The sequence below is a fragment of the Ornithorhynchus anatinus genome, chromosome 7 (genome assembly GCF_004115215.2).
Source record: "Ornithorhynchus anatinus isolate Pmale09 chromosome 7, mOrnAna1.pri.v4, whole genome shotgun sequence".
NCBI lineage: Eukaryota > Metazoa > Chordata > Mammalia > Monotremata > Ornithorhynchidae > Ornithorhynchus > Ornithorhynchus anatinus.
Window position 1 is genome coordinate 47,911,026 of NC_041734.1, and position 23,932 is coordinate 47,934,957.

Below are 23,932 nucleotides of genomic sequence, written 5' to 3' on the forward strand. Positions count from 1 at the left end.
AGGCACTTTGTATTCTGTTGCCAAACTGTACATTACAAGCGCTTAGTACAGTGCTCTGCACATAGTAAGCGCTCAGTAAATACTATTGAATTGTTTTCTCTTCACTTGTTTTTATTCCTAATGTAGTTTGGTTCCAGTCTACAAGTGGTCTTCCTCTGTCAGATGCTTTGGCTTTTCCAAGTGAGTAAGTTGCTGTGAATAAAACACCATCGAAATGAGACATCTCTCCATCTATTCTCTTAATATCTGCACCTTCTATCCTTCCCCCACGCTCATATCAAACCACCACTTCAACACAACTTCATCACCTAAGCCCTCCAGTATTCGTCACCCTCGTAACACTTCTGCACATATCTTTATACTTTAGTGCTTTCTCCTGCCTATGATTTATTTAGTTTCTGTCCTCTCCACTAGACTGTAAAATCCCTGATGATTATGCCTACTCATTCTATTGTACTCCCCCAAGGGTTTAATAGTATAGTAATATTCTTTTATGTTTTTGTTAAGCATTTACTAGGTGGCAGTGATAGATGCAAACTAATCAGATTGGGGGCACAGCCCATATCTCACCCGTGGCTCAGTTTAATCCTCATTTTAGGATTTATTTATTGAGCGCTTATTGTGTGGAGAGCACTGTACTAAGCATTTGGAAGAGTACAACACAAGACACATTCCCTCTCCACAAGCTTACAGTCTCAAAGACTGTAGGAACAGAGGCACAGAAAAGTTAAGTGACTTGCCCAAGGACACACAGCAGACAAGTGACATAGCTGGGATTAGAACCAGGTTCTCTGACTCCAAGGCCCGTGCTCTTTCCACTAAGCCATGCTGTTTCACTGCTTGCAGTGACTCCACTACAAATAGCAAACAATTTCTGGTGCTTTGAAAGAGCTAAGTTAAAAAAAAAAAAATGCATCTCTTTAAAATGAAACAAGCTCTAAGCACAGTGGAATGTTAAAAATAATTCAGGGGATAGTTGGGATGGTTCAAGAGATGGGATAATGCAACTGCAAAAGTTTTGTTCACATCCATCGCTCCCACTGTTGTGAAATGCTAAATTTGAAGGCCCAGTGACGTCTGCAGTTGCATTCAAATTTTTTACTCACTAACTTTTAGATATACAAGGACATGCCCAGAACATCAATTCACAAACCTTGGTCAGAATGCTAGATTTCTAAGAACAGTAACATGACCAACTAGAGTGACTTGCCTCCAGTAGTAATAATAGTAATTAAGCATTTACTGTGTACAAAACAGTGTACTGAGTTCCGGCAATGAATATACAGGTGAGAATTACGGTCCCTGGCTCCCTAGGAGCTCATAATCTATTAAAAGGTTGGGGGAGATAACGGAGAGTGGGGAGTGGTGACATATCGAGAAATGAAATAATAAAAACACTAACTCATAAAAGGACAAGGACAAATGCAGAAAAGAAAATAAACATAGCAGGATACTGTAGCTAGAGAAGCAGAGTTTTAGACTCTTCCGAGCTCAGAGTCCACAGTCACAGCGGCTGCCAAACTATTCCCAACCTTCTAGATTTTGTGGAGGCCTCATGCTCCTGTTGCTTGAGTCTTTTCTATTGCAGGTGTGAAGCAGGATGGGAATAAGGCCCAAGGATGACTTGAAGGGGCCAGAAAAGTCCTTTAAAGTAAAACACTTCTATGGTATGCCTGGACAAAAGTAACATGTTATACATGAGAAAATAACCTTCCTCAGATATGCAGCCATCATTTTATGGCTAGACAATAAGCTTTTACTTCTTGGGTATTTAGGAGTGATCACAAATAGCTCTCAACGCACACAGACAGAATATGATGGCAGACTGGCCAGGTTTAGAGTGAGTCAGGTCAGTTTTAGAGCCAGGCACTCATGCACGTAAGCACACTAACCCCCGCTCCCCACAACGCCCCCCTCCCCCCCCCATAGCACCCCTAAGAATCTAGATTTCAATCTGGTGATGTATCAATTTAGTTTTTAATTCATGGAATTCCCAGGTTAAGATGATTAACCACTGTCATCCAGTGAGAGGACACATATACATATATACATATATATATGTTGGTATTTGTTAAGCGCTTACTATGTGCCGAGCACTGTTCTAAGCACTGGGGTAGACACAAGGGAATCAGGTTGTCCCACGTGGGGCTCACAGTCTTCACCCCCATTTTACAGATGAGGTAACTGAGGCACAGAGAAGTGAAGTGACTTGCCCAAAGTCACACAGCTAAGTGGCTGAGCTGGGATTCGAACGCATGACCTCTGACTCCAAAGCCCATGCTCTTTCCACTGAGTCTGGATGAGTGGGATAGATTACAAATAGCAGGTATTTGCTAGCCTACAACCGTTTCAATGTGGTAGGGCCACTAGCTTTCCTTCTAACAAGATGCTTCATGTTAATTTTTTACAATAGAAGATGCAAAAACTAAGACACTGTGTTGGCTACTATGAACCTTTCCATGGTTCTCAGAGACTTCCAGAGCCCATTCACATGGGAAAGTTCCTGCTCTATTCCCAATTCACGAGGACGCCCATCAACCCCTGCTCCAGACCAGGAGGAACTCGAACAGCAGCAGCACACTTCCTCAACTCTCGCAAGTTTATACGTTCACTACTAAGACCATACTGTGGCTGTTGGGCTGAGGCTCAAGGAGCCTGAGACTGCTGTTCTTTTTGTGTTTATCATAGTTTTTGTCCTTTATATTTTTCTTCATCTTATAAGTCTGTCAACAACTCCCTCTTGTTCTCATTCTTAGATTTGGAGCCAAAAATATCTCATCCATATAGTTATTTCAGTATTTCTCACCTAGTTAGCATTTAATAAATGCTCTCACTATTTTATAGAAATCTTACAAACTTTGCCCTCTTTTAGGAAGAGCAGTTCAAAGGTAAACTATGGGTCAGACACATAGAAAACAGGCCAGGATTCATTCTTGGAAAAGCAAACGAGAATTTTATTGACCACATTTGGAAACTGCCAAATTATTTCTTTTTAATCACCATGAGAAACTGAGCTAAGTGCCAAACATGAGTTAATTACAGCTATTTAATCTCTTTGTCCTGCATTTACTTTTTAGACTGGTGATACTAAATATGTTAAACTAAAAATGGACAAACTGGGAGAAAACTTCAACAACCCAATAACGTTTCAAGTATAAGGATTGTGTCATTGAAATTGATAAACACTCAAAAACATTAAGCATAGTACTTTTCTGAATTAAAATCCATTTTTATATTAGAGTGCATCAATTACTAAAATAGTCTCAATTTGATACAATAGGAATGCTACTCCAAATGTTCAAAGTTATACAGCACTATCTATTGTTAGGTTGTGTTTATAAAGCACTGATTCACAGTGCAAGACTACACAGTTAGAAACATTGATTTCTCACATCAAAGTAATACCCAACTGCTGAAACTTTAATTCATAGGGTCATTAAAATAAATCTTCCATAAGTTATCTTTAAGTCAAAACAACAAAATGATAGCAGACCATCTAAGTTCAGCAGATGAGAGCAGCTTTGTTTATGGCAAAGAAGTTGAGGTGATTACATTTGCCAAATCGTGATTAACCACCCATCTACCTCTAAATAAGCTTTAAGATAAAATGGTACAGTTATATATGGCACAATCTTTCGTATTTCAGTGTATAAGTTCCTGGAGGATGGAGTTTATGTCACTTGTATTTTCTGTACTAGGTTCAGGCATTACAGTTCCAAGTAATGTCAGTTGTTTTTCCAAACATTTTCCAATTGTTTTTAGAAGGTAAACTACTGCTACTAAAGAGCAAGGAATGAGCTATTATAAACAGTGTTTTGAATGCCTAAGTTTCATTGCTAATGTAAAATTGGACATGTAAGAAGTGCCATTTCTAAGAATACCAGCAATCTGTAAAAGATTTATTACCAAGTTCACAGTGGATGTAGTGACTGGTTGAATGATTTGAAACTAAGAATCTGTAAACCAGACAATAATCATTCAGCATTTGCTTTCTGGCCTCACAGGCTTCCACTCCACCCCACCATGACCAAGCAGAGCACCATGGCCTAGTCGGTAGAGCACAGGCCTGGGAGTCAGAAGGACCTGGGTTCTAATCCCAGCACCACCACTTGTATTCTGTGTGACTGAGGCAAGTCGCTTAAATTTTCTTTGTGCCTCAGTTCCCTCATCTGTAAAATGGGTACTAAGACTCTGAGCCCAACTGTGGGACAGGGACTGTATCCAACCCAATGATCTTTTATCTACCCCAGTGCTTAGAATAGTGCCTGGCTCATAATATGCACTTAAATACCATAGTTATTATTACTTATAAACAGAAACAAATGGATAATTAACTGATGTCATTGAGGGAAAATAAAGGCCCCAGTTGACCCATTCAAAGGAAGTATTCCACCAACAGGGCCACCTATAATAGGAATGAATCCACTCTCCAATCACATTATATTAAAATTTTTTTCCAAGACAGAGCCTGCCACAATATTTGTGACATGAGAGGGAATTAATATTGGACATAGGACTCAGATACAAATTTCTTCCCAAAAAACGCCACAAAAACAAAAAAAGTAAGCCTTTTTGTTTGTAATAGTGAAGGTTGAAAAAGGGCAGAGGGTAAAATAGTCATTAAAGTTTGATGAAAACAAGGGCTCTAGTTGCCATCCTATTATGTGGGGAAAAAAAAGTTTTCCTCAAAGTTATGTTTAGATTCCAAGTTGCTATTAATTTTAGCATTCATTTATAATGCAGTGGATAATTACAGCTGTAGTTCTACTGTTTTTTCAACAGGTCATTCGTTAGCATTACTGGCATTTTAAAGGACACAAAGCACAGCACTTCATAGATTTGATGACACAAGTGATGTTCCCTTGGAGAGGTAAGAAGGTTTTGTACCCAAGATAGAATAGTTTGAAAGACGCTGCCTGAAAGAAAACATTGTCTCTATTATTTAACAATACTTTCTGAAAAAATTGAAAAATATTTAACCATGCCAAAAACACACACAAAGAAGTTAGTTTCAAGATGCACTCCACACAGTGCATTAGAGGATGGAATCAGTTCATATAAATGGGTGGATATGAGTGGAATGCTAGATTTACCAGTTTTACAGTTTAAAAAGTGATTTGAAAATAACCTTATTGAGGTTGCTTTGCAACAACTGCTTAACCATCTACATTGGGCAAGTGGACAAAGTACTGAAGATTCAGGTATAGTGAAAAGCGAATGGGCCTAGGAGTCAGGGGACCTGGGATCTAATCATGGCTCTGCCACTTGCCTACTGTGTGACCCTGGGTAAGTCCTTTAACTTCTCTGGGTCTCAGTTTCCTCATCTCTAAAAATGAGCCCTAATATCTGTTCCTTCTTCTCCTTAAACTGTGAGCTCCTTGTAGGACCAAAACTATGCCCAGCTTGATTAATAATAATAATAATAATAATAATAATAGTGTTGGCATTTAAGCACTTACTATGTGCAGAGCACTGTTTTAAGCACTAGGGTAGATACAGGGTAATCAGGTTGTCCCACATGAGGCTCACAGTCTTAATCCCCATTTTACAGATGAGGGAAGTGAGGCACAGAGAAGTTAAGTGACTTGCCCACAGTCACACAGCTGACAAGTGGCAGATTGAACCCATGATCTCTGCCTCCCAAGCCCATGCTCTTTCCACTGAGCCACGCTGCTTCTCTTGATTACCTTGACCTACCCCATCCTTGGCACTTAGAAAGCACTTAAATATAATAATTATGATTATCACCTCTAGTATTCTTCCATGCTTGAGCTGGTAAAGATTTTATTCTTATGTGTCTGTTTTATGGATGTACAAAAGCTTCTAGAGAAAGGAATAGAGTCACACCTCATGGGTTATCACCTAACAAACCAATTCAACTGTAAAAATTAGGGAAGGTCCAAGTGATTGCCAGGGCTAATTCAATTCAAAAGCCCCGGTGGAAAAAAGAAATGGTTTCCCTGATGAAAGCCAAGGGCGAGTTTATGTGAGTCTGAGTTTCCTTAAGATTAAAAACAATAGTGCACATTTTTGTTGAGCTATTATTGTTGTTGTTCCTAGTTAAAGATTTGTCAGAAGGCATTAGGTTAGATGACAATGACATAACTATAGTACTGAAATTAAAGCATTTTTCTGAGCCACTTCTCAATGAATTTAACATACCTTGTTAATAAGACAGATATCAAACCGTGAGCACATAACATGGCCACCCTTTGAAAGGGAAACTCTGGGGAAACCTCTTATTTAAAATGTTTGTGACATTTTCTCTCTCCCTGATTGCTTTAGGCTATCAGACTTTCATTCCAACAGTGAACTCAGTAAAGTTTAATCTGAAAGTCTATTATAATCCCCCAAAGAGCAACCACAAATCCAACTACACATAACTACCTACTACCATGCCAAAATAATGAAGAAACAGTGATAGGAAAAAAATTTACCTTCAGAACTTGACAAGACTAATATTCACCTGTGTATTTTTCCCAATCCTTATTATTGCATCCTGCATAAATATCACATTTTGCATACCTTCAAAAAGCAGCTTTTAAATTGGGTCTGTCTATCCAGGGAAATGGTCTGACTCTAGTTCTAATCAGGAAGCAGAAAGCTAGGAGCATTTCAGAGAGGAGTAAAGGTTAATGAAAAGTGGGGGGTTTTTTTGTCCCAAAGACCAGAAAGTGTTTTTCACTCACATTTCTTTAGTGTAACAGCAATCCAGTGACTCTCCATCTTCTTCAGCTCAACTACTAACTTCTGCCTATGGTTTTCTTGAATTCCTTCAGTGTCAGCTCCCTATACGCTAGGAAAATCTTATGGAACCACTCAAGACCCACTTTCTTTCCTTTTCTACTACCAGCCTTTCTCCCAGGTTGTCTCAAATTTATGAAGCAGTTTTCCTCCTCTTGTAGTAACACCATTCTCCCATTAAAGCTCAAACCAAACCCCTGCTTCCTCCAACAAATGTCTCCAATTTACATCACCCATTCAACAATTCACAAACACTGTTCTTGAGCTTTAACAATCATTGAATTCAGCTGCTGGCACTTAAGTTGATTGTTATGTTTGTCATGTAAAATCTTTGTCAGATACGCCTAATCTTTAACTATATGCTCCCAAGAACTTAAAGCAGCTCTTTGCACCCTATGGAAGCTCCTTAATTGTAAATTAGCAAAATAAAAGAGTCAAAATTAAACTAGCAACAGTAAAGTGCCTTTCCCTCAAAATACCTGCCTCATTGTAGACACAATGTTTTTCAGCATAATACAGATAAGAAAACTCTTCTCACTACAAATCAACCCTTTCCTCTTTTATTTTAGAAATGAAAGAGGAAAAAACATAATGAAAAGAATGAATTACAGCCTGCTCTAGCATTTTTTAGGAAATAAGTATCAGGATTTCAAATTCTGGTCATTTGTACACAGTCACATATTAGACTATCTTTCAGTAAATCAAACCTAAAAAAAATGAGAGTAGAGAACGAGAGGAATCTGGAGGTGATAGCATTTTTCTTCTGCATTTAAATAGTCTGTTTGATCTAGCCCTGAATTGAGGTTAAAGAAATAAGTCTTATTTCTGACTCTAGCCCTGATGTGTTTTGAGGCTTGAGAAAAATCACTGAAATATTTTCCATAGCAACTGATTCCTCATCTTAGGTGCACTATTAATGGCCAAAACTGAGAAATGGATTATTATTTAATAACTTCCCAGAATTTGGGAAGGGATTATGGATTGTTTTGCACTTTGATCTGTCTTAGACGCTGAGGAAATAAATGTTTCTTGTCTAACACTAGTTAGTCTCATTAGTCTCATAAAGCCAATTTGGAGCCAGCTATGATAGCTCATGGAGGGGTAGCTGCGAATAAACTTCTTTTTCAGATGGCCCAGAGATCGCTTGTCTCTGCCCTTGAGAGGAAATAGCTGAAACTACTCTGGTGTCTAGAATCCCAGGGAACAAGTCATCCAGTGATTTAATGTAATGATATTAGAGTCTCTGGAATAACTATGTTTGACCCAGGCAGAAGCTATTTAGCTGGCAATACCTCAACGGACGCATTGCCAGGAAGTACTAGGATAAGCCAGAGTTATAAGTGGTAGAATTCACTTTGTTTGCTTTTAGAATCTGATGATGCACTTGGAAGGAGAACAGAGCTGGGGTCATAGAAGTAAAATATTAAAAGGAGAAAAGGTGACTGGAAAATCAGATTTTGAAAACGCTGCAAAGACACTGCATAGATTAAAGAAAGCAAGTCATATGTCTTGAGAATCAGGACATAGTAGGGGTACCAAATTTCTCCTGACTGAATCCACAGCAAAATCAACAGTACACAAAGGAAATAGCTTCTAAACATCACAAACTCAACCAGAAAAATGTGCTTATAAAGCTTCTTGAGACTAAGGTTAATGTTTATTAATTCAACTGTACTCTCCCAAGTACTGAGTACAGTTCTCCGCACACAGTTAAATTGTTCAATCAGGTTAATCAGGTTGGACACAGTCCCTGTCCCACAGGGCACTCACAGTCTTAATCCCCATTTTGCAGATGAGGTAAATGAGGCACGGAGAAGTTAAGTGACTTGCCCTAGATCATACAGCAGACAAGTGGTGGAGCCAGGATTAAAATCCATATCCTCTGACTCCCCAGACTGTGCTCTTTGTCACTAGGCCATGTTACTTCCCCTACCTCTATCTCTAGAGATATTCATTCAGTAGTATTTATTGAGCTCTTACTATGTGCAGAGCACTGTACTAAGTCTTGGAATATACCATTCGGCAACAGATAGAGACAATCCCTGAGCCAATGACGGGCTCAGATACATGAGGAAGAGGATATGTACAGTGGATAAAGCACAGGCTTGGGAGTCAGAGGTCATGGGTTCAAATCTCTGATCAGCCACTTGTCAGCTGTGTGACTTTAGGCAAGTCACTTCAATTCTCTGTGCCTCAGTTCCCTAATCTGTAAAATGGGGATGAAGACTGTGAGCCCCACGTGGGACAACCCAATCACCTTGTATTCTCCCCAGCACTTAACAAATGCCATTATTATTATCATTATTATTATTAATAGAGACTGACATTCAATCTGGGAACATAAAATTCAGCTAATGTTTGTGGTAGCTTGGTATAAACACCCTCCTTCCCCCAACCTTCCTGTCCACCACAAATATAGGATAGTGAGTCATTGATTGGTATATTAGCCTTAATCAGGACCAAAGCAGGACTCAGAAGAAATTGGGACAAATATCCCAATGTATTCCTCCACAACATTTCCCCTTTCCTCTCCAACCAACCAGCTACCTTTATGATTCAAGTTCTCATCATATCATGGTTAAGTGGCCATCTCGGCCTCCTCTCATTCTATAGGAAGGTCTTTCTGATGCATAACAAATTCCCACCATCTGCCATTAATGCCTGTTCCATCCTGTTCTGTCTTGTATAGAAATAAAAAACAGCTGCTCATAATTTGCCTTCATGTACTTATAGCCTGAGTTTCCTCCCTATCTTCCTTTCTCTCTGCAATCAATGAATGAATGGTATTTATTTGAGCCCTCACAGTGTGCAGAGCACCATATTAAGCACTTGGAGGGTACATTGCAATAGAGTTGGTAAACACCATCCCTGCCCTCAAGGAGTTTACAGTCTATTAGGAAATGCAAAATTTTTCATTATGCTAAAGAATTCTTGGACAAATTGTGATGCACTATTAAAAAGGGAAGTCAGACCATTTTTGTTTGCCTGAGTTTTTGGTGTCTGTTAAGCACTCACTAGGTGTCAAGCACTGTTCTAAGCACTGAGGTAGATACAAGTCCATTAGTTGGGACACAGTCCTTGTCTCTCATGGGTTCGTAGCCTAATTTGGAGGGAGGAGGATTTAATATGAGACATAGAGAAATTAAGTGACTTGTCCAAGGTCACTCAGCAATCAACTGGCAGGGCTGAGACTAGAACCCAGGTCCTCTGAATCCCAGGCCTGTGCTCTTTTCCACTAGACAACGCCGCTTCTTATGTTGCATGGCTGCTGAATGCTGGGTGACAACTGCAATGGATAGACCAGCCTCACTGAATCTTCACAAAGATCATAAGCCTAAAACAAAGAGCAGATGCATCACCTCGAGGAACACTTTTAGTGGGTGTTACTTGGAAGCAGTTATTAGTCCCACATTGATCTTTTCAGCCACTCTTTTTAATGATATTGGTTAAGTGCTTATTATGTGCCAAGCTGTGTACTAAGTGCCAGGGTGGATACAGTAAATCGGGTTGGACACAGTCCCTATCCCTATTTTACAGATGAGGTAACTGGGGCACAGAAAAGTTAAGTGACTTGCCCAAGGTCACACAGCAGACAAGTGGAGGAGCGGGCATTAGAACCCAGGTCCTTCTGACACCCAGCCCCATGCTCTATCCACTAGGCCATGCTGCATCTTTACGTTTGAACCAAAAGAGAAAAATTCAGCATTAATACCATCATCTTTAATAACCTGTGTGCACCGACAAACACATACCTACACACACACACACACACACAACATACCACACACACATACACACATACCCCTCCCCCCAACACATTAGAGCTTGTCAATTTTAACTTAGAAGACAGACTAGAGCCCTAGACTTGGAACACGGCACTTTAGTTTTAAGATCCAACTTGCCTAGGCTAATCATTCAACTGCAGTGGATCAGTTTCCCTTCTTTAAACTAGGAATAATAATATAAAACGGTGTTATAGAACTTTTGAAAGTAGTGCTTAGCAAATTCCATGAGTACTGTCCATTAAGACTCATTTAGAACCTATAATAATTACAGAATGACACGTTACTTTTCAGTATTCATTGAGTAACTGTGTGTACAGGACACTTTCAAACAAAAATAAATTGCTTTGATTCTGGTATTAAAGTTAGTACATAAATTGACAGATAAAATAATTTGAAATAATAAATATAGGTGAATAATGATAAATATCTGTAGGCTGAGTGGCTGAGCTGAAATGAACGAGAAGATGGGAGAGGTTGGTAATCAGGGATTGTCAGAACAGACATAAAAATCTCAAATTATTTTAATATTGTTGGCTCTTATTTTACCAATTGTGACCATACGAATGTTACTATGGCTCTTTATACATAAAAGTATTTTTTCACAAACTGGAGGTAATAATGCTTCCTTGCCTTCTAGATCAATCAGTGGCATTTATTAACCACTTGCTATGTGCCGAGCATGTAGTACAATACAGCAGAATTAACATTCTAGAGAGTGTTATAAAATTAATTTCATTCATGCTTATAAACTGTAAGCATGACTAGACTATAAGCTCATTGTGGGCAGGGAATGTGACTTTATTGTTGCTTTGTACTCTCCCAAAAGCTCAGTACAGTGCTCTGCACACAGAGAGTGCTCAATAAATACAACTGAATTAATGAATGAATAACTCAGAGTATTGTTAGTAGTAGATCCCTGTTAGTCTACTGACAACTAAATAATGCAGTCGTTTACACTACTTAACCAACAATTCACAGAAAACAACATCCTCCACCTCCCAGTAATGTTTAAATCTTATGTTTTTATATCTGTTGTTGGATTTTAACAAAATGCAAATATGGAACTTCCCAACATTGTATCACAGTATATTACAACTCATATTAAAATTCTGAGGAAAGTAAAATTCAATTGAATTATGATGCAGGGACAGGTAAAAGAGGAATGGTCTGTGTTGGAAGGGTGCACTGAACTTAATCCAGTTATAAATCCATATTATAATGTCATAAATAATATGAAATAAAAAGCTGACAATTGGTATAAATGCTAATAATAATACCAGTCGATCAATCAGCAAATATGTATGTTGAGAAATCTGTGTGGGTACCTTTCTGTTGCTCATTCTCCTCACGTGTTCCACCCAGCATTGCTGTTTTATGGTGACAGTTTTAATGCTAGGAAGCTGACTACATTCCAGAGCATTACAATGCTACTCCACATCCTCAATTTCTACTGTCATTAAAATGTGAGTGGCAAAAAGTTAGAAGCAGGATTGGAAGGCGCATAATGATCATCAATGATATTTAATGAGTGCCTACTGAACATAGAAATCCTTTACTAAGTCCTTGAGTGATGGAAGCAAGGTACACACACACTCACTGTCCTCCAGAAGTTTACAGTCTAATGGGGTGAATAGGCAAAAATCATTTGCAAATAGTGGGAGCAAGAGAAAGGACAAGAATTTAACAGGGAGTTACACAGAAGTATCAGAAAGATAGGACTAAACAAACACTTTAGTAGACACAAATATACACAGGACTTAAGTGGAAAGCAGCGTGGCCTAATGAATAAAGTCCAGGCCTGGGAGTCAGAGGACCTGAGTCTAATCCCAGATTCTCTATTCATTCATTCATCCATCCAATAGTATTTATCGAGTGCTTACTATGTGCAGAGCACTGTACTAAGCACTGGTAAGGTACAATTCGGCAACAGAAAGAGACAATCCCTGCCCAATAATCGGGCTCACAGTCTAAATGGGGGAGACAGACAGCAAAGCAAAACAGAACAAAACAAAACAAGTAGTCTGGCATTGATATCATCATGATAAATAGAATCATAGATATATACACATCATTAACAAAATAAATAGAGTAATAAATAATATATACAAATATGCACAGTGCTGAGGGGAGGAGAAGAGGGAAGAGCAGAGGAAAAGGGGAAGCTCAATCTGGGAAGGCCTGCTGGAGGAGGTGAGCTCTCAGTTGGGCTTCGAAGAAGGGAAGAGTTAGTTTGGCGGAGGTGGGGAGGGAGGGCATTCCAGGACAGCGGGAGGAGGTGGGCCGGGCTGGACAGCGGGACAGGCACGAACGAGGGACCATGAGGAGGTGAGTGGCAGAGAAGCGGAGTGTATGGGGTGGGCAGTAGAAAGAGAGAAGGGAGGTGAGGTAGGAGGGGGCAAGAGGATGGAGAGCTTTGCAGCCAAGAGTGAGGAGTTTTTGTTTCATGCGAAGGTTGATAGGCAAACACTGGAGGTTTTTGAGGAGGTGAGTGACATGCCCAGAGCATTTCTGTAGGAAGATGATCCGGGCAGCGTAATGAATAATAGATTGGAGTGGGGAGAGACAGGAGGAAGGGGGATCAGAGAGGAGGCTGACACAATAATCCAGTCAGGATATTATGAGAGCTTGTACCAGAATATGGTAGCAGTTTGGATGGATAGGAGACCTTGGACAAAGCACTTCACTTCTTTGTTCCTCAGCTACCTCATCTGTAAAATGGGGGTTAAGACTGTGAGCCCCACGTGGGACAGGGACTGTCTAAACCTGATTAGGTTGTACTTGCCTCAGTGCTCGGTACAGTGCCTGTCATAAAGTAAGTGCTTAACATTACCATGTAAAAAGTGCCGAGGATAGCAATGAATTATAAAAGTCTTAAGTGTGGTATTGTGTTGATTTGAATAATACATTCACTCCCCATAGCCTCTTGGTTGGTCTTTGCTGCCCATCACCGTGTGAGAGACAGCCAAAAGTCAGAAGTGCTGGATGGAGCAGAGAAGAAATTCATAGGCAATCAATCTACTCATTTACTTCTCTTTGATTACAAGAGCAGGGCTGGTAAATGCAATCGTGTGTATTATCTTTCATTCTCAACTAGTTTCATGTAAGGATTACCCTCAGCTAGAGCAGCTGTTGCCTGTCTTTGATATGCCCTTTGTTTTAAGAAAAAAAATACTGTAGTAGGCCAAGTCATTGCTATACCATTTATTGATCCATCCATAGCTCATGGCCTAATTTTTGAGGGGAAGATTTAGCAAGGTAGGTCTTAAGATGATAAAGTTCCATGTAGTTAATTCTGCAGAGGAGACAAATGACAAAATCATAGATACTCCACCAAAGAGTTGCTCTGGGATGGGTCTTGGGTAATCTATTTCTATGATGGAGTAATAAAACATCTAAATGAAATTTTGGATTGGTGTGTTTTAGCTTGCTTATTCAAACATTACTCGTTTCTAAGCTCCAGTACACTTAATTGTACCGCAAATGAAGTCTGTCTTGTATTGACAGCACAGAGCAAACTAAAATAAAGTTATATAAGAGATCTGTCCTCTCCATTGGTCAACCAAAGCCCCGTGTACCATTTAATATACATTAATTCATTTTTTTCTGGGGTATCTCTGACAATATTTATGTAGTAACTAAGTTTTTGCAAACAAGAGGCATTGGGCTGCAATGCTGCTAAGATGTTTGCTATTGAGACCATTTAGACTTCCTCAGTTCCCAAAAAGCAATTTCCCTACAACATAAAATTTCTTCATATGAGAAGTTTAGCCCTTAGGGAAAATTACTGCAGGACATCTAGGTAATTTTCTCTCCCCAGAGGAGTTATAAAGGAAGCTGATACAATGCAGCACCTCCCAGCTGTGGCTGGACTCATTGTGGTTTTTTACTTTAGTAATTTCTCTACTGATAATAATAATAATTATGGGATTTGTTAAGCACTTACTAAGTTCTAAGTGATAATAATAATGTTGGTATTTGTTAAGCGCTTACTATGTGCCGAGCACCGTTCTAAGCGCTGGGGTAGACACAGGGGAATCAGGTTGTCCCACATGGGGCTCACAGTCTTAATCCCCATTTTACAGATGAGGGAACTGAGGCACAGAGACGTTAAGTGACTTGCCCACAGTCACACAGCTGACAAGTGGCAGAGCTGGAATTCGAACTCATGAGCCCTGACTCCAAAGCCCGTGCTCTTTCCACTGAGCCACGCTGCTTCTTAAGTGCTGGGGTAGATCCATGGTAATCAGGTTTTACCACATGGGGCTCACAGTCTTAATCCCCATTTTACAGATGAGGTAACTGAGGCACAGAGAAGTGAAGTGGCTGCCCCAAGGTCACACAGCAGACAAGTGGTGGAGCTGGGATTAGAACCCACATCCTCTGACTCTCAAGCCCACGCTCTTTCCACTAAGCCACGCTGCAGAACCTGGATCCAAATGGAGTAATAGGTACACAAATGACTATTGTGGACAGAAAAAAAACATCATAAAAGCTGAAAAGGACCTCAAATGATCACCTGATCTCAATCTCCTTACTCTAGACAGGTGAATGAATGATGCTTGCTCCTTCCTTAAAGATCTGTGTTTAAAGACTCTACAAACCCTCATGGACAACCCCCAAAAATTGACTTTAATTTAAGCCCATTTTCCCTTGGTGCTCGGTAAACCTAGAGAATATCTGGCAAGCATCATCCCCATAAAAGAGTTATCGTTTAACTTTCTTTTCTCTAGGTTGAACAGCCTCAATTCCTCTTAAGTTTCCTTGTAGGACTTATTTTCCAGGCTTTTAATACTTTTTGTTGCTCTTCTTTGGACACTCTCCTTTTTGTGTGGTGACCCAAACTGCACATAATATCCTAATAAGGGTCTGACCGGTGATGAGAAAACTGGATGATTATTCCTCAGTTCTTGCATGTCAGACTCCTCTCACTATATCTGAGTTCCCTGTCAGCTTTCCTAATAAAAAAATGTTACATTGGTAACTTCTGTTCAACTTCATCTAGTACTTCCAGGGTATTTTCTGTTGTATTCTACCTGATTTACACTTACAATTGTCACTGTGGATTCTTTATGTCTGGACATTATGTCAGGTTGTCTAGGTAACTCTCAATTTTAGTCTGTCTTCCAAATTTTATTAACTGTACCCAATTTAGGGACACCTGTAAACTTGGTGAATATATGATCTCAATCCCTTTGTCAAAGCAATCAGTAAAGATATTGAATAGCACTAGTATTGATCCTTATAGATGCCACTCACTATAGCCTTCTGATTTACCCTGAGCCATTGATCCCCATCCTTTGTGCAATACTTGAGCCAACTGGGCACCCAACTAATAACTACTTGATTAAGACTAATCCTTCCATTTGTCAGTAAGAGCCGTTAATCAGCTCTCCCCCTCCTACCCTACCTCACTCATCTGCTACTACAACCTAGCCACACACTTGGTTCCTCTAATGCTAACCTACTCACTGAACTTCGATATCACCTGTCCCACTGCTGACCCCTTGACTATATTCTCTCTCTGGCTTGGAGTGGGAGACCTTCATTCATTCAGTACTATTTATTGAGCGCTTACTATGTACAGAGCACTGTACTAAACACTCGGAAAGTACAATTTGGCAACAGATAGAGACATATTTGACATCCCAGTACCCTCCACACCTTAAATGTCCTACTAAAATTATATCAGTCGATCAATAATATATACTGAATGTTTAGTTTGTGCAGAGCACTGTATTGATTGCTTGGAAGAGTATAATCAGCCAATTGTATTTATTAAGCATCATGTTCAGAGCACTGTACTAAGCACTAAGAGAAGGAGCGTGGCTAGAGAAGGGCTAGAGAAGGAGCGTGGCTCAGTGGAAAGAGCCTGGGCTTGGGAATCAAAAGTCATAGGTTCAAATCCCAGCTCTACCACTTGTCAGCTGTGTGACTGTGGGCAAGCCACTTAACTTCTCTGTGCCTCAGCTACCTCATCTGTAAAATGGGGATGAAGACTGTGAGCCCCAGGTGGGACAACCTGATTACCCTGTATCTACCCCAGCGCTTAGAACAGTGCTTGGCACATAGTAAGCGCTTAACAAATATCAACATTATTATTATTATTATTGTTATTATTATCACTTGGGAGAGTACAACAGAGTTGGTAGACACGGTCCCTGCCCACAGTGAGTTTACAGGAGGCTTTTCCAGATTAATGCCTCATTTCTCCACTCTTTTGCCTATGCACTTGGTATTTTTCAAACACTTTGATACTGACCGCCATTCCAGCCCCACAGCATTTACGTACATATCCTTATATGCTGCCACTTCCCCTATCTGTAATTTATTTTAACATCTGTTTCCCCCACCAGACTGTAAGCTCCTTGTGGTCAGGGACTGTGTCTGTCAGTTCTATTGTACTGTACTTTCCCAGGCACTTAGTACAGTCTTGTCTTGTCATATGCCGTTGAGTTGTCTTCGATCCATCGCAACACCATGGACACACCTCTCCCAGAACTCCCCACCTCCACTTGCAATCGTTTTGGTAGTGTATCCATAGAGTTTTCTTGGTAAAAGTATGGAAGTGGTTTACCTCCTTCTACACAGTAAATTTGAGTCTTCGCCCTTGATTCTCTCCCATACTGCTGCTGCCCAGCACAGGTGAGTTTTGACTTGTAGCAGAATGACTTCCACTCGTTAGCGACTGCCCAAGCTAGGAATGGAATGGATATGCCTCTGCCTGACTCTCCCTCCTGTAGTTGAGACTGGAAAAGTACTGGGAACCCTCCAGGTGTGACCCTCAGAGGGTACTTAGTACACTGTTTTGCACTACATGCCATTGATTGATAATAAGAATAATGATCGTATTTATTAAGTGCTTACTATATGCCAAGCACTGTTCTAATCGCTGGGGTAGATAAAAGGTAATCAGGTTGTCCCAAGTGGGGCTCACAGTCTTCACCCCCATTTTACAGATGAGGTAACAGAGGTACAGAAAAGTGAAGTGACTTGCCCTAAGTCACATAGCTGACAAATGGAGGAACTGAGATTAGAACCCACGACCAAGTCCATGATCTTTCCACTAAGCCACACTGCTTCTCTTAATTGATTGACTGATTGGCATGTGGGACTGAATCAGATGCTTTGAAGATGCTCAGAGTTTGACTTGCCTAAGACGAAAGAAATCAACACCAGCGTCAGAAACTCAAATCTTCTCTCATCCTGTTCTCTAACCATTACACTTCTTGGTCTCCCCACTAACAGCTGGAACTATATTCTCACTGTACTTGGCCATTCAAGTAATTCAGAGCTCTTCACAGAGGTACTATGTAAATGATCACTGATGAAGGTACAAAAATACTTGTGCAGACAATATTGGCAGTGTGGCTTAGTGGAAAGAGCACGGGCTTGAGAGTCAGAGGACATGGGTTCTAATCCTGGATCCACCATTTGTCTGCTGTGTGACCTTGGCAAGTCACTTAACTTCTCTGTGCCTCAGCTACCTCAACTGTAAAACGGGGATTAAGACTTTGAGGCCCATATGGGAGTACCTGATTACCTTGTAACTACCCTGACACTTAGAACAGTGCTTGGCACATAGTAAGCACTTAACAAATATCATAAATATTATTATTATTACTATTATTTTGTGCTCCCTTCTTCTCCTCAAAACACTCTGAAGGGCCAGGAAGAATTTCATAATGAATGACAGAGTATACAACACTAGAAAATACCAAAGACAACAAGAAGGATTTTTTTCAGGTATCTTAACTTCCTACCTATATTGGTTTCCCTATTTGGTATCCCTCTTGATGTACTAGCATCCTTATAATCAAGCTTTGTTTCGACAGCCAGAAGATAGATCAATCAAACACATTTACTGAGCTCTCACTGTGTGCAGAGCACTGAGCTAAGTACTTGGGAAAGTACAATGCAAATTGGTAGACATGATTCCTGCCCACAAAGAGCTTACAGTCTTACAAAAGAAAAAAAGATAAATAACTCTGCAAACAAGCTTTGATTTTTGCCAGGAGACTTAGTCGTTGCCTCAAAAATACTTTCAAAATCACATGAATGAGAAATGAAACCCTTAGAGACATGTCCTGGGAGGCATTTGCCTGACTCCAGCACATTTAAATAGGGAATATGATTAATAATTGCTAATTGAGGAATCATCTGGTGCTACCTTTATTTAGTCTCAATACAACAAACTATGAATCTCAACTCATTAGCCCCTAGACAATGAGGTTTTATACATAATCCCGCCTTGCTTGTAACCCAGATTCCTCATTTCACTGTTAAAATGTATCATTACCCAAACAGGCTCACTGTAAGAGGCAGTTATTCCTCTACAGATATTTTAAAATTGTATATTGAAGATGCTATTGAATTGGAGGCAGTAGTTTTGAATAATATATTAGTAATGATGGAGAACCAGGAAAATAAAACTTTCTTCCCGGTGCAATGTCAATAAAACATTCAGCACTTTTGACTGCTCTGCATAATTCATTTTTGCATTCACCAACGAACTTCACATATGACTGATGTATAAAGAAACTAATTTAAATTGTAAAAGAGTGAAGTGTGGAGGTGGAGGAAAGACATGTTAGACAAACATAATGTTCAATCTGCAAATCAAAAAAAAAAAATCTAGTTTTGGCCAAAGGAGAAAAGAAATCAGCCAAAAGGGAACAACAAATAATAAAATATCAAACATGGGATAAAATGTGCTTCTAGACACAACCACAGTGCACTGAATAAATAACATACAAATACTACATATGTTAGAACTGAACTTGATTCTATTTATTGCAATTGTTCCTGTCTGTCCATCTCCCCCGATTAGACTGTAAGCCCGTCAAAGGGCAGGGACTGTCTCTATCTGTTACCGATTTGTACATTCCAAACGCTTAGTACAGTGCTCTGTACATAGTAAGCGCTCAATAAATACTATTGAATGAACAAATGAATGAACTATCTTTAAACTCCACAAGCTAACAAGTAATAGTCCAAACTTCCGGTCCTTACCAGAATCCTACAAAACATATCCATGGCCATTACTAAAAATAAATAAAGTAACCTTTTAGCAATCAATGCCTCTGCAACAGAAATAGCACACTGAGAAGTTCATCTGTAACCCATATATTGGCTAGAAATCCAATGGATTATTATCAGATCTGTGCTTTGTCTCCAGAAATACAAAAGGAAGCTTAAAAAAGATTACGTTGAAGGAAAAGTACAGAAAAATACAAGGCTTTGTCAAAAACAAGATATAGTGAAAGTCCTGCTTTTGATAGTTTCTAAAATAATCCACTTAAATCCATGCATGGAAGTACTAGGTTAACTAATTTTCATTACCTATTTTGTCTTTTCTACCATGCTGAAGTACATAAAGTCACAAGTTTCCAAGTAAACTATGTAATGTAAATGGTCTTCTGTATTAATTCCCATGACAACTTAATACACTGTGAACTGAATGGAAAGAAAAATAAATAAAAAGGAACAAAGGAAACACGGGAAACATTTTGAATCAAAGAGAATGATAATACTGATAATAACAATGATAATACTGAATATTTGTTTAGTGCTTACTGTGTGCCCAGCACTATTCTAAGCATTGGGGCAGACTTTAGATAATCAATTTGGACAAAATCCCTCTCCAAGATAGAACTCACAATCTGAATAGGAAGGAGAAGAGGCATTGATTCCCAATTTTGCAGGTGAAGAGACTGAGGCACAGTGGCATTAAGTGACTTACCAAGTTCACACAACAGGTAAGTGGCAGAGCTGGGATCAGAACCTAAATCACCTGACTCCAGGCCTGCACTCTTTCCACTAGGCCACGATGCTTCATAGAAAGTTGTTGGAACAATCTCACTTTAAAATTTCCAGATCTTTACAACTGAATCAGTTACGCAGCAACTCTGTATATAGCTATATTAGTGAGAATGAATAAGCACAATTTGCTATGCGAGGGAATTTCAGGAAAAAAAAGAAACACATTATGGTACCATAGAATTCTGATATGTAAAAAATTGAACTCCTAAAACCCCAGAGTTGAAAGGGGCTTGGACCATTAGACTTTTATTTTCTTGTTTCTGCAATAATGTGTCCAGGTTCAAATGCATTTCTTAGAACAGTTATGTCACTAGCGGTAGTATGTTTTCAATGAATTTTGTTCAAGAGTGATGGAAATTTTAATGAATGGTCTGTGTGAGCAGAATTCCTAATCTGTTTGTTTAACTTCTATAAATCTCCTCGCTTCAGCAACCAGCACGCTACCCTCTGCGGGCAGAACTGTCTTGGTAGATAATGGCAGCTCTACTAGCAGGGAGAGGAACAAACTATGGCCCATTGAATGCCGGCTGCTCCTATTCTCAGTAAATAAATACCATAATTTGAATTCTATTCAGTCCTTTGAATTGAGGTGTCTACTCAAGTTCATTTAAGTCTTTGGATTTGGATTTGGGAAGAGTAGACTAATAATAATAATATCAGTGCTTAGTACAGTGTCTGGCACATAGTAAGCACTTAACAAATACAATCATAATTATTATAACTAGATTAACCAATTTTGGTGATTAATGACTGAGGGAGATGGTACTAGAATGTCACTAAATGTTGTTCTATTTGTTGAAATAATAAAATAATTCTAAAAAAAGTCGCAGGTTATTTATAGAATGTAGCAAATACCAAGCACATCAAAATTATCACAATAATTTTTTCTATATTTTAATAATGAATACAGTTATTAAATCATTAGGAAGTTTTGAGAAGGTCAACAAAAATGAGCAAATGAAGAACTGAAAAAATAAGGATCATATATATAATGATTAAACATTCCAACTCTCTAGCTAAGCATGTTTTCATGAGTGCCAGTATGCTTAATCAATTAAGGATATTTCTCGAGTGCTTACAGCGTACAGAAAACTGTACTCAATGCTTGGGAGAATATAATAGACACGATACCTGCCCTCTGGGAGCTTACAGTCTAGTGGAAACATCAGAGGATGATAAATCCTTTTTTTTTCCAGTCTTGAGCACTATCAGCTTGCTTACCCATCTAATGAACGTTACAGGCCTATAATCTAAGAATCAGGTCACTACTGTTGTTCGGCACACTTTTAATACCCAATTTAAAAAAAAGTACCATAGTATCTGAGGATTAAATTCTGACCCATGCAGCTCTGTTGGAAAATTTCCACAGTGTTGCACAGGATGAGAATCTGATAAAGTAGTATCATTTCCCTCAGTGATTAATCACCAGAATTGCTAGTTTAATAACAATAATAGTTATGGTATTTGTTAAGTGCTTACTATGTGCCAGACACTGTACTGAACACTGATAACATTTTTATTAGTCTATTCCCAAATCCAAATCCAAAATTCAAATCCCTAATCTATTATATAGGGTTTTGCCTCTTGCCATATCACAGCTTGTCTGATTTCTTTCATACAACCACAGGAAAGTGATTGGTTCAAGTTTGGCATGCAATTTTCAACATTATAATGTCACTGTAAAACAAAAAATAAATAAAAACCTTATGATTCCTGAATTCCTTTTTCTGAAGAATTCATAAGGTATTTCAGCAGTGTCTAATTCATGATCATAACATTTGGGTATGGTGGAAAAGAGCGGGCCTTTTATTTCCCATTTTGTAGATGCCTGGAATGGTGAAAGTTTTCCAAGGTCATAGAACTAGCCTAGCCTCTTGACAGCTGTTTAATCATTCCCCTTCTCAACTATTATTTCTAACATAAAACAAGAAAAAAAAAGACTTAGCCCTTACTGGACCGTGATATTCTTTGAAGTTCTGCGTAGGAGGAGTTAATTCACACTCTCCTCCAATGGCAATCACCGTCCCCCTAACAGATACATAAGTAAACTGAGTCATCTACCAACAGTATCAGTGGAATAGCACAAGCTATTTTATTATAAATTCTTGACAAATTATGACCCATTTGTGATAACCACTATCACCAATGTGATGAGTCAACCTTGGGGTTATACATCGTTGATACTGATTGACTAGCTTTCCAGAAGCCTCACATAGAGTAAGATCCCTAATATTGTTAATAAACTCAGGGCTTCTGCTTGTGAGGGGAGAATGGTATTGCTTTTCTTTTAAACTCCAAGTATTGTGCAGCTTTTTGTAGGGACAGCTTTGTAAGCTCATTGTGAGCAGGGAATGTGTCTGTGAATTTTTATATTGTACTCTCACCAAGCACTTCGTACAGCGCTCTGCCCCCAATAAGCACTCAATAAATATGATTGAATGAGTGGTAAAAAGATGGCTAAAAGTGGGCAAAGTCTACCTAAAGGTAACACTCACCACACTTACTTTAAGGGAGGCATATCCTCTTCTGCTGTGCCTCCCTTAAATTGAGTGTGTGTTCTGTTACCTTTGCATAGGGCATAGCAGAAGCTTCAGAGAAGCCTGTCAACATGAAAAGTGATGGAGACAAAATGTGAATGGGCTATGAGCCTATGAAAAAGTGATTCAACAGGAGCAGCATAGCCTACTGGAAGGAGAAGAGGCCTGGGAGTCAGAGGACTTAGGTTCTAGTCCCAGCTTTGCCAATTGTCTGACCTTGGGCAAATCACTTAACTTCCGTGTCCCTGTTTTCTTGTCCGTAAAATGGGGATTCAATGCCTGTTCTTCTTCTTACTTAGACTGTGAGACCCATTTGGAAGAGGGACTGTGTCTGGCCTGGTTAACCTATGTCCAGTGCTTAGAACAGTGCTTGACAAATACCACAGTAATAATAATCATAATAATCCAATTGGGTCTCATTTTCACCCTTTTCCACCATGCGTAAACAGCTAAATTTCCCTGTGAGCCAATCCTTTCTCTTCAGCTGTCTTTCTGAAGTCACTGGAGCTCTCTGAAAGCAATAGTTGCATTTCTAATGTGACTGCTCTTGGCCCTGGCCATTCTTCACCTTTGTGATGCTTGAAGTGATATTTATCATCTGCAACCTTCAAAAGCATGCTGTAGAAAGGAACAGTAAAGACTATTCCCTTCCCAAATGCAAAGTCATTTAGTTTTGTAAGCCTAATTTCTAAGATACTATCAATCAATCAATGGTTATTAAGTATTTACTGTGTGCAGAGCACTGTACTAAACATTTTGGAGTGTACAATAGAGTAATGCATCAATCAATTGTATTTACTGTGTGTTTATTGCATTCAGAGCATTGTACTAAGCTCTTGGGAGATACATAATCTCAGCCTTCAAGGAGTTTATAAACAATGTCATATATACAGCTTTTTCCAAACTTTCAGGTTTGCCCCATGAATATCTTTGAGGAAAAGTAAAATAACTTAGGGAAAGACAGAAACATTATTTAACTAATCACAAATCTGTCTTTATATTAGGTGGTTTCTTCACTTCTCTTTCCAAAGGACAATAGAAGACACA

General features: G+C 39.2%; 1 protein-coding gene across 3 annotated transcripts in view; it reads right to left on the reverse strand.

The window, feature by feature from the left end:
- FGF12 (fibroblast growth factor 12) overlaps positions 1–23,932 on the reverse strand; it is a 443,674-nt gene that overhangs the window by 416,489 nt on the left and 3,253 nt on the right. Inside the window, exon 1 of one of the 3 annotated variants that reach the window (XM_029069513.2) lies at positions 6,690–6,934. The exons of the other annotated variants lie outside the window; for them this stretch is intronic. The gene's annotated coding sequence lies outside the window, so the exon portion shown is untranslated. Of the gene's footprint in view, positions 1–6,689; positions 6,935–23,932 lie in introns of those variants that run through there. 3 annotated transcript variants of the gene reach the window in all.